Source organism: Eurosta solidaginis, chromosome 1 (genome assembly GCF_040869045.1).
Source record: "Eurosta solidaginis isolate ZX-2024a chromosome 1, ASM4086904v1, whole genome shotgun sequence".
Taxonomy (NCBI): domain Eukaryota; kingdom Metazoa; phylum Arthropoda; class Insecta; order Diptera; family Tephritidae; genus Eurosta; species Eurosta solidaginis.
Window position 1 is genome coordinate 201,301,290 of NC_090319.1, and position 10,460 is coordinate 201,311,749.

General features: G+C 41.9%; 2 pseudogenes; both read left to right on the forward strand.

The window, feature by feature from the left end:
• The first annotated feature begins 1,693 nt into the window (after positions 1-1,693).
• On the forward strand, positions 1,694-6,262 carry LOC137239392 (ubiquitin carboxyl-terminal hydrolase 5-like; annotated as a pseudogene).
• Positions 6,263-6,538: 276 nt separating this feature from the next.
• On the forward strand, positions 6,539-7,632 carry LOC137239398 (ATP-binding cassette sub-family F member 2-like; annotated as a pseudogene).
• The last annotated feature ends 2,828 nt before the right edge of the window (positions 7,633-10,460 follow it).

A 10,460-nucleotide genomic window follows, 5' to 3' on the forward strand; every position in this document is an offset into this window, starting at 1 on the left:
TTAATAGATGAACATATCGGTCTCAGGGGAATACCTTCTTTATGAATCTTCGGGAGGCCATACAATCTCGGTGTATTAGTTGTCCTACTCAAAAGACGATATTTTTCTTTCATATCTGTTCGGCCTGGGCGCGTCTGAAACTGGCAGTGGGTAGGCGCACACGGATCGATCTCGGAATGGATGGGTCACTCGAAATAAATAAAGCAGAACGCAGAGAGGATTTCCTCGTTATAAAATAATATTTAATTCGAAAGTGAAAAAAAATATACAATAGATATAATGTTACCTTTAGGTCGAAAGTGATGACGGTGATCGTGGGCGATGTGTGCTGGTTGGCGGGCGATCGAAAAAGAGGCCGGTTGTCCCGTTGATGACAACCGCTAAGCCGCGATAAAGGTCCTCTGGTGTTAAGAAGGGGAAAGCCACACACACAATCACCCCCACAGATACGTGCATGGGTGCAGACAACCTGCACACAAACATGCATGTGTATGAAACGCATGCATGTGCATGCATGCACACAAATGCGGGCGTGAGAGGGTTGGTGGTTGGAAGTGTTATTAAAACATTAGGGAGGTGCGCCGTCAATCAAGTAAAAGTTAGGCATTGGGCCTAAACATGCCGCCCCCTTGCGGTACGCAACCTCACACTCCTCCAAGGATCACCGACCGTAAAGAAGAGGAAAAAATAAAAAACTTTAACTAAATTAACCTAACGACGGCCAGTCCGCCGGCTTGGCAGCACGCACGATGAGTTGCATAACGTGCATGCTTGATTGCTGATGCCTCGGTCATTCGCCACTCTTCCCGTCCTGGTTAGAGGTTGACGAGCCATCGTTGCCTAAAGCTAGGGATAGAGCAAAGCAGTAAGAAGATATATGTACATGTTGATATTTCTTGCCGTTTAAAGAAAGCCTCCATTTATTTCAAAAAAAAAAAAAAAAAAACGTACGATTTAAATGTATGAACTTAAATAATAGGCTGACATGTCGAAGACTTCAGACTGGTTAAGTGTGAAACAAAAGATTTTTTTTTCACTCCATCAAATTTATATTGAATATCAAACATGGAAATATGCTTGAGTATTTAAATAAAAATATAGCATTAGTTGAGCAAACTCACAACATAAATACGAGGAACAAACATAATTCAAATTGCCGTTTTTTAGAACTGAAATTGATCCACAGAATATTTTCTACAAGGGTCTGAAAGCTTACAATGATCTGCCTTTGGATGTAAGAAGTTGCAAGCAAATAACAGTATTTAAAACAAAATTATGTGAAAATTGTAAAACCTTAGCTATAAGATTAAAAAACTGTAATATATTCTAATTTACGAATTAGGCTTCTGGCCGTAATGAATAAATAATAATAATAATAATAATAATAATAATAATAAAAATAAAAAGTAACCCCTAAAGTGTAGTAGTACCCAGCCGATTATAGGATTTTAATTTTTAATTGGGTTTAACTGAATGAGCTTAGGAAGATGCAAAACCTTTTCAACTATCTCCTGCGGGAAAGTCAGATCAGCTGGGTTCCCGAGAGCACCCACCCAAATATAGCGCTCTGCGCGAGCAGGGATCCGAATGAGGGCGGCAAAACTCCTGGTGTTATCACCTCGGCGTACACGTCGGCGCCAAGAACCAGCCGGATCGGTGTGGAGGCATACAACTCTGGGTCTGCCAGGCGGATATGTTCATATGGAGTCGCCGTGCTGAAGTCGATGCAGTGGGATGGACTGACGCGCTGAAAATCGCGGATGCACACCGCGTAGATCATCACCGTCTTGCTGTTGCCGTATTTCTCGCGGAATCGGATAAAACAGCCGAGCTCTCCGGCGGCGTGGGTGGTCGGCAGTGATAAATCCTGCGCCAGGCTGCGGTCGATCGTTGTGCGGGGGGAACATGCATCAATAAGTGCACGAAGAAGATGTAATCGCACCCCGGCTTCCAGATTCACGACCGCAGTCGGCGTAAAACTAGCCATCGGTCACAAAGTGGGACTCGAGGTAGTGTTGCTGATGGGATTACCATTACGGAATGTCGTATGGAGAGGTAGCTGGCGCGGCCGTGGGCCAGTCTACGCTCTTGGTTGCTGTCATTTTAAGTGGAGTTCCCCGTACGTTGTCGCTGGCGTGGCCGAACAGCCAGTCGACGTTCGTGGCTGATTGGATGATTCCGCGTGCGTCCTTTATTGAGTGAGCGGGAAGGCCGTGGTTCCGCGCCACTCTGGCTCCGTCTTTCATGGGCTAACAGGGGTCGGAACGGCCGTGGGTTCGATCCCCCCATGTACGGTTGTGGCGACTTTGTGATTGTTTCCGCCTGGTGATTTTCCGGTGCGTCGCGATAAAATGCTGACTCAGAAGCGTGAACGAATCGGATGTCGACCGTCATATGGAGGGCACAGCTTGGGGTAGCGAGCGGCCTGGCGCTCGGTTATTTTGCGCTACGATGCGTAGCGAGTAATTCTATGCAGAGAATATGGAAGAAAAACAAAAGGAAACGCGTTTACTTATTATGACTGTGGTACGCGTTCGGTGGCGAGTGGTAATTGTAGTAGGGTGATGGATATTTTCTCTGTTGCTGACTTTTTCAGAGTAACGGCGTTATTTTGTAAGGTGAATGAGTTTATTTGCCCTTTTGCTTTCGTAAAGTAGGCCTTACATGTGGAAATATCGTTTAAAGATCACAATAAAACTCCTAATCGGCTGAAGATTTCCGATCTGACGTGTCAGAGTGGCTTGCTACACGACGGTTTTGTATATGCACGTTGCACGTACCATTATGCTAAATGGTATGTGCCACCCTGTCGCATGTTTCTTTTTTCAGCTGATAGAGCTGATGTGATGAATTCTAATTAATTTATAGCCGGAGAATTTATATGTAGGTATATAGTTTTGTCATTGGCATAAGCTAGGGCCATAGAGAGAGCTGAATTTTTTTCATTTCGGGACCTTTTCATTTCGGGACCTTTTCATTTCGGGACTCTTTAACTACGGGACTCGGATTTTTTGTACCGAAGCCTTAATCATGACTGTGTGTGATGTTTGTTGTTGAAAACAACAAGTCCTGCCCCCAGAACCAAGCAGCACGGACGGCAACAAAATCAAAAAATAAAAAAAAAATGTTGTTGTTGTTTGCTGTAAGTGAGGGCATAATTAATTTTGAAGGAGGTTTTTGCCCTTATGTTTGTGCGTAAGTATGTGTTGGGACTGCCCGAGGCGTCAGTGTTGGCAAAAAAAGCGATCCCGATTTAGTTCCGCTTGCGGGTTTTCGGTACCAGCGTGCGTCTTTTAATGCATCACTAAAAATAGTGAGGGCCGAACAATAGGCACATAGGTATGTATATATACATACGTTGGTTATACGTGTACCAACAGCCAGTGCACGGACTTTACCGCATTGGGATATTTATCTACTTTTGGACCCATTTTACTTTTCTACTACTTCTATCATCAAATCCCCAAAATCTACAAACATTTCAATCGATTCGCAGTGAAGCTGAACAGACTCAAAACAAGAAACAAATTTGTTTATGAAATAAATGTCGTAAATGCGCACGCAAATAATTTTTTAGCGCTATTGTCCGTGTGAATAATCTTCCGAATAACATGTCCTCATCGGTTATTTTGTGGCAGTATTTTTGTACATTGGAAAATTGTTGTTGTAATTGGACGTTGTGGCAAAGTTTCGTGAGTGTTTATAGCTCGAAATACACAAAAAAGGCAAGTATCATAAGCTATGTATCTACACATTTACATGGATTTTGGTTTTGTTTGCAAATTTTTTGTTGAGAGTGTGATTTCCATGAAATGTGCTTTATTTCGTTTTGACAACAAATTATGAATTGTTTTGTACAAATAAAAACTGTAATTTTGTTTTCCTACCAAAATCTACCAACTAATACTATTTGTATTATATTTTTCGTCTACCAACATTTTGCCTTTGAAAGTCCGCGCACTGGTACCCAGCAGCAACGACCAAAAAGTTGAACATTCAAACATACAGATGTATAGAAATAATGTGAACATTCAAACGTACAGATGTATAGAATATAAGTTTCAATGGTATCGAAACAAACGGGAAGCAAATCGACCGATTCACTGATTCTCTTCTCCGTTACTTCATTCTTTTGAAATTTACGGCGCGTGGGCAGCGTATGCTATTTGTCGACGAGAAAAAATTGGTAAGTAACTTTCATATTTTCTTTTATTTCTTATTATAAATTAATTTTCTTGTATTTTCCCATTATTAATTTATTTTATTTTATTTTTCAGGTGGAAAGGGCCAGGACACCGGGATGATTGGGGTTTTTGCTAGTTTTTCTGTTTTTTAGGTTACCGGCATCGCAAAAGGGGTGCTCCAACTGCGGCGTCGGCCACACTTCCGTCAGTTGTCACACTTTTGCGATGCCCATTGATGGTTTTTTCTGTATTTTCAGGCTATCTACCGCGGCTTGCCACAGAGAACAGCCTGAAAAATCGGAAAAAATGTAAATTAGGCGAAACGCAATCTGCAGGACCACAACCTGCTAAAAAATCTCATTTGATTGACAATTAGAAAGAATTTTTTTTTTTTTTTGGTTTCACTGACGCGTATATCTTAATTTGCTGAGTAATTGCAAAAATAATAAGGTTTATAGCGCTTTATTTCCATTAGATGCATACGTTGTACAACAACATTTTATTGTTGTGCACGAATATTCTAAGTAGAAAGCGGTGGAATTGCTATAAAAACATTTAACAAAAATTCGATTACCCAACGAAAATACACAGATCTATAAGGATGAATGTGTCTACTCGTATGATACACCGGAAACTCGCACGGCTATACGTTAGCTAAAGCATCTTTCTTAATTTTGGCGTAGCTTATGCTAAACCGCTATGTTGAAAGGACTGGTACTGCAGTATTTTTACATATACATCGCATTAAAACCACCCAAGGATGGTGCGGTTAGTGGTATTGGCGCTGGTGAAGGTGGGCCAGAGCGCAAAATAACGCGATGGGCCCTTGGCGTAGATGGTGGCTATAATGATGAGACGAAAAGGAATGATATTAAGGATACCTTGAGCATTATCGTAAGGCCTGATTTGTGTAGGAAATTGCAATACCCTGCTGAACAATTATCGCTAATTGTAACACAAAGCGTTGCAGCATTACTGACGCCGTCGGGTATCCAACGATTCGGATACGTTATTGTAGCTAGATGGGGGAAAAATATACCACCATCGGGTTGGAAATGCGAAAAGTGTGATTTAAAATAATGTGTGGTTAAATTCAACTGATGGTTCAATATTGTGTGGACGTAAATTTTTTTTTCGGCGGCTCAGGGGATAATGATTATGCTGCTGAGCATTACCGCGAAGTGGGCTATTCTCTAACTGTAAAATTAGGTAAAATTTCAGCTGATGGCAAATCTGATGTTTTTTTCATATCCTGAAGATGATATGGTTATTGATACGCATTTAGAAAAAAACATATAGCACACTTGGCATTAATATGACTGCTAAAATCAACGAATAGGCGAATGGTCGTGGTTGACAGAAGGTGATGGTGAGCTCCAACCGCTTGCTGGTCCTGGTTATACGGCTATGCGGAATTCGTGCTATATCATTGGCATGATGCAGGCAATATTCACTCTCCCCGATTTCATTAAACGTTATGTGGGTGAAGGTGTTGACAAATATTTCAATGCAATGATCCAGCCTGTCGCCTCCACAAGCCTCACATGGGAATGTCTTTCCCGGCACATTGGATATTTTTTTGTGATTTCAAGATACAAATGTTCAAGTTAGGAAATGGTTTGTGATCTGGTAAAAATAGCAGCATTTCGCAAAATTCACTCGGTTCAAAGTGTACAGGCATTTGATCGGCAATGTTCAAAAATGTTATTGGAAAAAATCATCCCGATTTTAGTACAAATAACAAAAAGACGCCTATGGCTTTTATTTACATCTCATCAACGGAACTCACGCCATGAAAAGGTCCAGTGGATTCGCTCACCATCAACTTCGAAGAGCGTGTGGAATGTATGATTAATAAAAAGGTGAAGTATACACGACGTGATGAGTATTGTCTGCTACTACAAATCCCACTGGAAAAGGCTACGAATTTTGATGAAGTGAAAGAAGAAAGTGGAGCGTAAGAATGCTGCGAGTGCAACCATAAAATGCCACTGCACGCTTGCTTCGATCGCTTCTTAGCATCAGAAGTACTTGATCAATTCTATTCATCTTGTTGCAAATTGTGTGACAAACCCTAAAAAACAAAAACTTCAAGCAAAAACCAACGTTGCTATTGGAAGTATACCAAAAATTTTATATCACCAAGCTTGGACTTCAGCTGACACGAGTACTTACGCCTGTGTTAATTTGAAGCACTGCTACTCACCGAAGTTGATGAGCTGACAAAGGATTCTCAACCTGCCTTACGTCTTACAATGGGAAGGTATGGTAAAAACATATGTACAGTTCGTTAACTAAATGTCTTTTGTTTCATCAAGGAGAATTACAATTCCGTGTTAAACAATATCTTTACAATGTTTCCAATTACACATGGTGGCCTGTGCCGAAGATCGTCTACGTTAGATGACAATAGCCTTGCTGGAAGTACAATTTATCCAAACGTAACTTCATTACCACCTACGCATACACCAAGCCGGGAAATGGTTATCACTGCATACCGAACACCAAGCAGTTATAGCGACTAACAAATTATCTAGGCGTGGTGGGCAGTTAGATAGGGAGATAGTGCGGCGCGCTCAGAATCTGGTGTTAGTCGGGCATTCGCATGAGCTACCCAAGTATGGAGATAAAGTGAGTGAGTTAACTAGGTATTTATAAATTTAACATCCAATTTAAATTTTTACCGCTGTATCTCGTTACTCGCCGATGAATTGTAACCAAGATATCCTCCATTCTTCCGCAGATAAATCTATACGAATTTATAAAAAAGTGTCCGACAAAGTGCGTTTCCTTCGCATTTCGGTTTGGGTTTGAGGACTTATTGCGAACCTTTTTTCATCTTTTCTATATTACGAGTCGGCAGACATATTCGTATGCTCATTTCGCATTCTCAAATTCCTTCTATGGGGTTTCATAAAATGCATCAATTCCTACACCGGTTATTATGGGGAAGGATTCAGTTTTCGTTACCCTGATAGCACTCCATATGGCTCTATAACAATTTATAGTTTGGTATAGATGTAGATACGAGCTTCACTTCTATTCAACTTCTGGATGCAGAATTGGTACCAACTTCTGGTGTGATGCGTAAAGGTTCACATTTACCTATTGCATGCTGTCATTAGCATTTGCATGAATTACTCGACTTGGATCCAAGTCCATTAGAGTATAGATACCTGAATTCCCAGAAGTTAAAGAGAAGTCAGAAATGGGAAAAGTTATTGGACGCGACAATTGATGATCCTAACAACAACTTGGATCTGGTACCAATCGATGCCTTGGCTGCTGCTATTAATGATTTTGAAGATGGCATGGTGTTAGATAGTCTCGATATCCGAATGATCGATGAGGTTGCTGAGGAAATTTGGAAAATGAAACTAAATGGAAGGGTAAGGTTCTGGATTTTAAAGTGCATTTTCAAAATGAATTTGCCAATGAACCTATTTGACTTACATTCGTCAATTTTATTGATTTGATAAGAGCAGCACATAAGGGAGGGGGGCGGGGGTGGGGTTGCGTGTTCTTGTTCGGTGAAGCGATAATTATATGAATCTATCAATCCCTTCTTAACTATGAGTGACCCCTCTTTACCATATTTCCTTAATCCGGTTCACCATTTAAGAGCTAGTGGCCACTAAGCACTTAGGTGATTGAATGTTGAATACAATTTGATCACTATTTTTGAATAAATGACTTGGAAAATTTCAAATTATATTCATAAACGTTTTTTCCTCAGAGAGAGAATGGCCGCATTTAAACCATTTCTTGGATTCTCCAACAACCCATTAAAATTGCGGCCATTCTTCAGTTAGTGTCTGCATGAATTTCAGAATTAGTGCGTAGAACAAATATCAGCGTTTTGTACGTTGTTCGAGAAAACTAGCAATTATCTGAACTAAAATCTTGATTGCTAAACTTAACAGATATGAACGATATTTGTTTGTTCAAATTTCGATAATTATCTGTAAATTTATTACGTTTGGGCTATTGTCTAAAATTGCCCCTTTGTGAAGCTTATTAGGGCGGTATTTCTCATAAGGAGTGTCATGAACTACTGCAATTTATAATGGGCCGAGTACATTTATGTTATGTGGCAAATAGATGATCTGCTTTAGGGTTCTGGCGTCCTCGCTCGGGGTGAGCGAGTGAATTTTGGGTTAGATTTTTGTTGAAAATTTAAAATATAGAATGGGCTGAATGCCCTTATGTTCCGGTGGCAGATAGCGGATCTGTGTTAGGATTCTGGTTGGCCTCGTCTTTGTTTTCTGTGGCGGTAACCGATCTGCATTAGGGTTGGTTGGACTCGTTTCGGGTGAAAGTCTGTGAGGGGGGGGGGGGGGGCGTGGGGGTTACTCGATAGGAAGGTGGAATTTGGAAAGAGGGAGGAACGGAGAGTTATGAGGAGCTTTTGGGCTTCTCGCAATCCATCTCCTCCGTTGGAAGAAGGATCAGTTTGACCAAAGGTCGTCTGACTTGACCCTTCTCGGTTATGAGGTCGACTACGCGAACTCGGTTATCTTCGCCGGGGTGTACGTTGACGACTCGACCCAACCTCCATTCGTTTGGAGATAAGTTGTCCTCTTTGAGGACAGCGAGATCTCCCACTTTTATATTTTGTTTGAGATGCTTCCACTTCACTAGTTTTTGAAGTTCTGATAGATATTCCACCTTCCATCGTTTGCAGAAAGTGTGGTGGAGGGCTTTGAGTTTCTGCCACCGATTGATCATCGAAGCAGAGCTCTCACTCGCATCTGGTTCTGGCGGAGCCAGTAGGTGGCTGCCCGTTAGGAAATGTCCTGGGGTCAGTGGTTCCAGGTCCGTTGGGTCATTAGATGACGGGCTCAGCGGTCACGAGTTCAGGCAAGCCTCGATCCGGCAGAGAAGTGTATGGAATTCCTCGAATGTGAATTTGGGTGGTGAGGCTATCTTCTTGAAGTGGCTTTTAAAACTTTTCACTCCGGCCTCCCACAGCCCTCTCATATGGGGAGCATCCGCAGGGATGAAGTGCCACGTTAGATACTGGTGGATGTATTTGGAAATAGTCATATCTCTGGTGTCAGAGATGAAAGTCTTAAACTCCGCTCGTAAAGAGCGTGAAGCTCCGAAAAAATTTGTACCGTTGTCGGAGTACATATTCTTTGGACATCCGCGTCTAGAGATAAAACGGGCAAATGCCGCTAAAAATGATGGGGTACCGAGGTCACTAGTGGCCTCCAGATGAATCGCCCGTGTGGAAAAACACACAAAGAGGCAAACATAGCCTTTGGATAGGCGACACCCCCTGCCGCGGTAGCTTTTGATTTCGAAAGGCCCCTCGAAATCTACCCCGGTATTGGTAAAGCGCAGGTAAAAGTAGTCCGTTCGCAGGAAAGGATACCCATAAGTTGGGACTGCGCCTGGTTTCGGTGAATGATACAGGTTTTGCAATTGTGGATGATGGCTCTGATCATGGTTTTGACATTCGGTATCCTGTATTGGGTTCGGATGAGACGGAGCATGGGCTGGTTCTCGCCATGAAGGGAATCATGATGAAACATCATGAATGTAAGGCGAGACAGCCTACAATTGTAAGGCAAGATGATCGGATGACGCTCGTTGTATGACATGTCTTTTGAAGCCCCTAGACGCCCCCTGTTCTAATAATATCATCTTTGTCGATGTATGGGTCGAGTGACAGTATTACACTATTTCGATCAATAGGTTCCTTATTTTTCAATTTTAAATATTCTGTACCGTAAAATTGTTTCTGACAGACTCGTATTAATGCTTAAGTCGTTGCTTAATCTCACCGGCTGAGATTATACACGACTTTTCGTGGAACATTGCTTTAGTTTTACGATTCGTTCTTTTATAGAATCTCCTAATATAGGATAGAATTTTCAAAGCCCTGGGCAGATTTGAAAATTGGTATAGAATATCTATTTGATCTACCCTTGTCGTGGCATATGTTTGTGCCCTCTTCTCCTCAACGGACGTTATGTATTCGGTGTCTTGTGCTGGCCAGTGGGAATTGTCTTCTTGCAGCCAAGAAGGTCCCTGTCACCCCAACGAATTCTTGACCAAATCTGGTGCAAGTAGTCCTCTGCTTCCTAGATCCACTGGATTAGATTCCGAGTCCACGTGAAGACAGTCCTTGCTACCGACCATATTGATGATCTTAGTTATTCGGTGTGCGACGAAGGTCGACTAGGAACAGGGCGGATAAGAATATCCATGCGAGTACGATGGTTGAATCCGTCCAGAGGTGAACTTTTGCTGGTCCCAAATGAATGTTTC